Below are 6,933 nucleotides of genomic sequence, written 5' to 3'. Positions count from 1 at the left end.
ACAGATGAACCGGTTTGCAAGGCAGAAATAGAGACACAGATGTAGAGAACAAATGTATGGACACCAAGGGGGGAAAGTTGGGGGTGGTGGTGGTGGGATGAATTGGGAGATTGGGATTGACCTAATGTGTATTAAATAGATAACTAACAAGAACCTGCTGTATAAAAAATAAAAATAAAGTTGTTAGGTGACAGATAGATACTGTATAACAATAATCATGGGAACTAAGAAGCGAACTCGTCCCTCGACCTGTAAATCCTTAAAGAAGTTAGAATTACACGTGGAAAAAATTGGTAGTTATGATTTATATGTCAGTTGGTTCAGTGTAAAACTGCAAAATGTGTATTAAAATAGATATTTAAAACCAGTTATCTGATTTGTTAGTTTTGGTTGCCAGTGTTCAGTATTGTTTGTTGGTGGTCAACATCCAAATCCCTCCTTTCTATAATCTTGCATTCCCAGGTCTAGCCTGAATAACACTCCCTTGCAGTTAGGGTTCTGGACATGATTTAGGTTCTGCCAGTGAGATGCACTCCCTTGAGGCTTAGAATGTGAAAGGGAGATGTAGGCCAGCCTACTTGCCCTCGTGGTGGCTATGTGAGGGCTCTGCAAAAATGAGCTTCAGCAGCTGCCAGAGCCTACTTTCCACTGTGTGTTTACCAGCTTCATGGGACATATTAAAATGCTGACAGCAGTTTCTAGACTTCTGCATCTCAATTGCAGTGGTATGACTATGAAGTCAATAGTGAGGTGATTTTGAAACCCAGCAGCAGTGTCTTGATTTTAAGTACTCCAGCCCCTTTGGCAATTCCCTGCATGACACACCTTTCTGCTCGAAATAGTTTGAGTAGTTTCTATTTTTTGCACTAAACTGTGACTAACTTCCTTCCCTGTGTGTGCATACACATACACACACCCCATGTGAATTTAAAGTTTTATGGGATTATCAATGAAAACTTCCTGGCCACAGGATAGGCACATGATGTACCCCATGAAGGGTACATGATGTACCTTTGGACAGTGTTTCTTCCAGGAATATGACTTAATCAGGGATAGAGTTCTTTTAGGAGAATGATATCTTCATAGAGGACTCTACTTCTTAGATTGCAAGAACTAAGGCCTGGCTAAACCTGGAGCTGCTGGAATACACTGCCTGAGGAGGAAGCAGAAGAAAGCGCAGTTATTAGATGATGAGTGGGTGAGTCTAGTGATGATGTTTGAACCCCTGGATCCAGCTTTGCCTTGAAGCCACCTTTTGGGCTTCCCAACATGAATGAAAAAAAAAATATATATATATATATAAAATGTATATATATCCTTGCTTAACCTAGTTTGAGATTGGTCTCTATCCCTTATATCTTTTTTTTTTTTTTTTTTTTTTTGTGGTATGCGGGCCTCCCTCTGTTGTGGCCTCTCCCGTTGCGGAGCACAGGCTCCGGACGTGCAGGCCCAGCGGCCATGGCCCACGGGCCCAGCCGCTCCGCGGCATGTGGGATCCTCCCAGACCGGGGCGCGAACCCGGTTCCCCTGCATCGGCAGACAGACGCGCAACCACTGCGCCATCAGGGAAGCCCTCTATCCCTTATATCTTAAAAACTACTGCCCATTACAGTATTATCATACCCATTTTACTGATGTAGAAAATCAGGCTCAGAAATGTTATCAGATGTTCAAGGTCATACAACTATTAATAGTAGGGGAGAGAACCAATGTTTAGCTGCAAGCCTATATCTTAATAGTTATTCTATACAGCTTTTAAGGAGCTCACATTCTAACAGAGAAATGGCTATGTGAACAGAAACTTGTGAGAACTGTTGCAAGTGTTATAGTACAGGCATGCAGAAAGTACCATGAACACATGGAACAGAGAGTAATTAATTCTTTCCGGGAAAGATTCATAGGAGAGGTCAATGTGAGCTAGGTTTTGAAGAATTCTTAGGAGTTTTCCAAGCAGATAAGATGAATTTTGGTGTTATATAAATAAGAATCCCTGAATCTAAAAATTTAGATATTTATGCCATTCATCTATTGGTGTAATCTGCCTTTAAAAAATCCCTCTCTCATAAATACCCAAATAACAATAATAACAACAAAAGATCAAAACATTAGTTTCATTGGTAAAGTTTCCTTGGAGAACACAACCTTGACCTATTAGACTAATACTTTTATCTTGAATTGAATTGGCTTACACAAACTAAGATGGAGGAGCTAAAATACCTCAAGTCTTCCCCTCGTTCAGCTACAGTGCCAGAGCCTATTTCTAAGAGCAACACTTAGAAGAGAGAAGACAGCTAGCATCACTGTGAGGGCTGCTCTGAAAACAAGAGAGGGGACCCCAGGCTGCATATGCATTTATCCTTCTCCAAATCTTCCCATCAGACATATCACCCCCCCGCCACACACACACACTTTATGCACCTACCCTGTAGGGAGAATGAGTGAAGGGAGAGGAAAGAGGCTCTCTTCTCTCTTCTCTATACTTCCTAAAACTTTCTATTTTATGGACTAAAATAGAAATTTAGGGAGAGAAAGAAAATTGTTCTTCCTAGCCTGGAGTGTTCAACAATAGAGATTAGTTAATGAGAGGTATGAGTAATGTTTCTAAAGTTTCATGAGAAATGAAGTAGCAGGGAAGACCCAGAGAGAACAAAATCGAATCTGTGCTATATACATGTCTCTGTCTAGGAAACTTCTATAGAGCATGTCTTATGGGCCAGAAGTTATTCTAAATTTGAGAGTTTGAAAGGTGAATAAGATGTGGTTCTGAGGGGAACTCATGAAGAGTTGTTTTCAATATGATACATTGTCATTTAGGGATCTTTGGATGCAAGCAACAGAAACTGACTAAAAATTTTATTGGTGAAGATACTAACATGAATAATTCCAGATTAATGTTTCTTTAGAAATTTCTAATTAAGGCTAAAGAAAGAAGGTTGTCATTATTGTAAGGGATTTGGGCACTGAAAAAACAAAACTGATTTCCTGCTAAATTCAGAAGAAAAATTTTAAAAACTCAGATTTTATAATGATTCTCCTTTGAGAGACCTAGAGTTGCTTAAAATATGTTTTGTTTCTTTAACTGATTAATATTCTTTATAGATACTGCCTCTCTATTTCTACTTTAGACACTGCTGCTTTCTCACAACTTGCTCTTCTGGTTTGCACAAGAGTTGATAAAATCTATCTATCGATCTACCTACATATCAGTCAATCATCTATCCATCCATCCATCCATCCATCAGCAAATAAATTGGTATAACTTATCTTTCACCAAAGGGGATCAAATATTCAGATTATAATATCTCCTTAATTAAATGGAGCCAGCCTATAGAGACAATATTAAGTGTTTATATATATGTTAAGTACAAAAAACTCAAATATGTCTAAACTACTGTTTCTCAACTGGGAGCAATTTTGTCTCCCCAGGGGACATCTGGTAATATCTGGACATATTTTTGGTTGTCACAACTGGATGTGTGTATACTGCTGATATGTGTTACCTAATATTTTGTGCTTGACCTCTTAGCATAATGTTTTTGAGATTCACCCATGTTATTGTATGTATTTTGTTTGTTTGTATTGATGAGTAGTGGTCCATGGTATAGTTATACCAAAATTTTTTTACGCATTCACCTCTTGGTGAACATTTGGGTTGCTTCCAGTTTTGGGCTATTATGAATAATGTTGCTTTGAACATTCAATTACCTGTTTTGTGTGGACATACATTTCCTTTCTTCTTGGGTAAATACTCAGATGAGAAGAAATACTGGATCACATGGTAAATGTGTGTTTAACTTTATAAGGTACTGCGTACTGTTTTCCAAATTGATTGTACTATTTTACATCTCAAGGTACAAAATTTCAAGTTGTTACACATCCTTGTCAGCATCTAGGATTTTCACTCTTTTAAATTTTAACCACTCTTTTGGGTATGTAGTAGTATCACATTGTGTTTTAGCTTACATTTTTCTGATGACTAATAATGTGGAGCATATTTTTATGTGCTTATTGGCTATTTGTAGATCTTCTTTGTGAAATGTCTATTAAAATATTTTGCCCATTTTGATTTGGTTGTAGGTCATCTAATTATTGAATTGCAAAAGTTATTTACATATCCTGGATACAATTCCTTTGTTGAATATATGTGTGGCAAAAATGTTTTCCAAATGTATGGATTGCCGTTTAGTCTTTTAAAAAAAAATATTTATTTAATTTATTTATTTTTGGCTGTGTTGGGTGTTCGTTGCTCTGCTTGGGCTTTCTCTACTTGTGGTGAGCAGGGGCTACTTATCATTGCGGTGCATGGGCTTCTCATTGTGATGTCTACTCTTGTTGCAGTTGCAGAGCACAGGCTATAGTCACATGGGCTTCAGTAGTTGTGGCTCATGGGCTCTAGAGTGCAGGCTCATTAGTTGTGGCGCACAGGCTTAGTTGCTCCATGCATGTGGGATCTTCCTGGACCAGGGCTCAAACCCATGTCCCCTGCATTGGCAGGCGGATTCTTAACCACTGCACCACCAGGGAAGCCCGCCATTTAGTCTTCTTAAGTGTGTCTTTGGAAAAAGAAAAAAGTTTTTAATCTTGATGAAGTTTATATTTATCATTTTTTCTTTTATACTTTGTTCTTTAGAATGTCTTGTTTAAGAAATCTTTATCTAACTCAATGTCACAAAGATTTTATGCTATGTTCTCTTCTATAATTTTAATAGTTTTAACTCATACATTTAGATCTATGATCTATTTTTAAAGTTGATTTTGTATGTAATGGAAGAGTTGGGGTTTATTTTTTCCATAGAGAGATCTAATTTTTCCAGCACCATTTTTTTTCTCCATTGGATAGCTTTGGCAACTTCTGTTGAAAATCAAACTATACTACAAATCTACAGTAATTCAAAAAGTATGGTACTGGCATTAGAATAGACAAATAGACCAATCAAATGGAACAGAGAGCCCAGAAATAATCCCCTGCATATACAGTCAACTAATATTTGACAAAGGTGCCAGAACACTCAATTGGGAAAGGACAGTCTCTTTAATAAACCTTGCTGGTAAAGCTGGATATGCAGAAAAATAAAATTGGACCCCTACCTTATACTGCTTACAAAAATTAACTCGCAGTGGATTAAAGACTTTAACATAAGACCTGATACCATAATTCCTAAAAGAAAACAGGGAGGAAACTTCTTGATATCAGTGTTGGCAATTATCTTTTTGATAGGACATCCAAAGCACAAGCAACAAAGGAAAAAATTAACAAGTGAGACTACATCAAACTAAAAAGCTTCTGCACAGCAAAAGGAACAATCAACAAAATGAATGCAATATATGGAATGGAGAAAATATTTGCCAATCATATATTGGATAAGAGATTAATATCCAAAATATATAAAGAACTCATACAACTTAACAACAACAACACCAACAAACAACCCAAATAAAGAATGGGCAGAGGAACTGGATAGATATTTTTCCAAAGAAGAAATACAAATGGCTAATAGGTACATGAGAAAATGCTCAACATCACTAATCATCAGGGAAATGCAAATCAAAACCAGGATGAGATATAACCTCACATCTGCTAGAATGGCTATCATCAAGAAAAGAAGAACCCTGAGAAAACCATAATTCAAAAGGAGTCATGTACCAAAATGTTCATTGCAGCTCTATTTACAATAGCCAGGACATGGAAGCAACCTAAATGTCCATCAACAGATGAATGGATAAAGAAGATGTGGCACATATATACAATGAGATATTACTCAGCCATAAAAAGGAACGAAACTGAGTTATTTGTAGTGAGGTGGATGGACCTAGAGACTGTCATACAGAGTGAAGTAAGTCAGAAAGAGAAAAACAAATACCTTATATGGAATCTAAAAAAAGAAAAGGTCAGAAGAACCTAGGGGCAAGATGGGAATAAAGATGCAGACCTATTAGAGAATGGACTTGAGGATATGGGGAGGGGGAAGGGTAAGCTGGGACAAAGTGAGAGAGTGGCATGGACATATATACACTACCAAATGTAAAATAGATAGCTAGTGGGAAGCAGCTGCATAGCAGAGGGAGATCAGCTCGGTGCTTTGTGACCATCTAGTGGGGTGGGAAAGGGAGGGTGGGAGGGAGGGAGATGCAAGAGGGAAGAAAAATGGGGACATATTTATGTGTATAACTGATTCACTTTGTTATAAAGCAGAAACTAACACCATTGTAAAGCAATTATACTCTAATAAAGATGTTAAAAAAAAAGAAAGAAAAGAAGAGATAGTAAGTGTTGGCAAAGATGTGGAGGAAAGGGAACACTTGTACACTGTTGGTGGGAATGTAAATTAGTTTAGCCACTATGGAAAACTGTATAGAAGTTCCTCAAAAAATTAAAAATAGAACTACCATAAGATCCAGCTTTTGGGTATATATCCAAAGAGTATGGAAACAGGATATCAAAAAGATATCTGCACTCCTGTGTTTATTGCAGCATTATTTTACAGTAGCCAAGATATGAAAACAACCTAAGTTTCTATCAGTGGATGAATGGATTAGGAAGATGTAGTATACATATACAATAGAATATTATTCTGCCACTTGCGACAACTTGGATGGACCTTGAGGGTGTTATGCTGAGTAAGATAACTGAGACAGAGAAAGACAAATGTTGCATTATATCACTTGTACGTGAAATGTAAAAAGCTGAACTCATGGGAATGGAGAGTAGAATGGTGGTTATCAGGGTCTGGGGTGTGGGGGAATAGGGGAGAAGGTGTTAAAGGGTACAAATGTACAACTAGTAAATAAATAAGTTCTGGAGATCTAATGCACAACATAGTGACTTATCTTTTCCCTTTCTTTTTTTTTTTTTTTTTTTTTTTTTTTTTTTTTTTTTTGCGGTACGCGGGCCTCTCACTGCTGTGGCCTCTCCCGTTGCGGAGCACAGGCTCC

The sequence above is a fragment of the Physeter macrocephalus genome, chromosome 12 (assembly GCF_002837175.3).
Source record: "Physeter macrocephalus isolate SW-GA chromosome 12, ASM283717v5, whole genome shotgun sequence".
In the NCBI taxonomy this organism is placed as follows: Eukaryota; Metazoa; Chordata; class Mammalia; order Artiodactyla; family Physeteridae; genus Physeter; species Physeter macrocephalus.
This window is presented reverse-complemented; position numbering follows the sequence as displayed.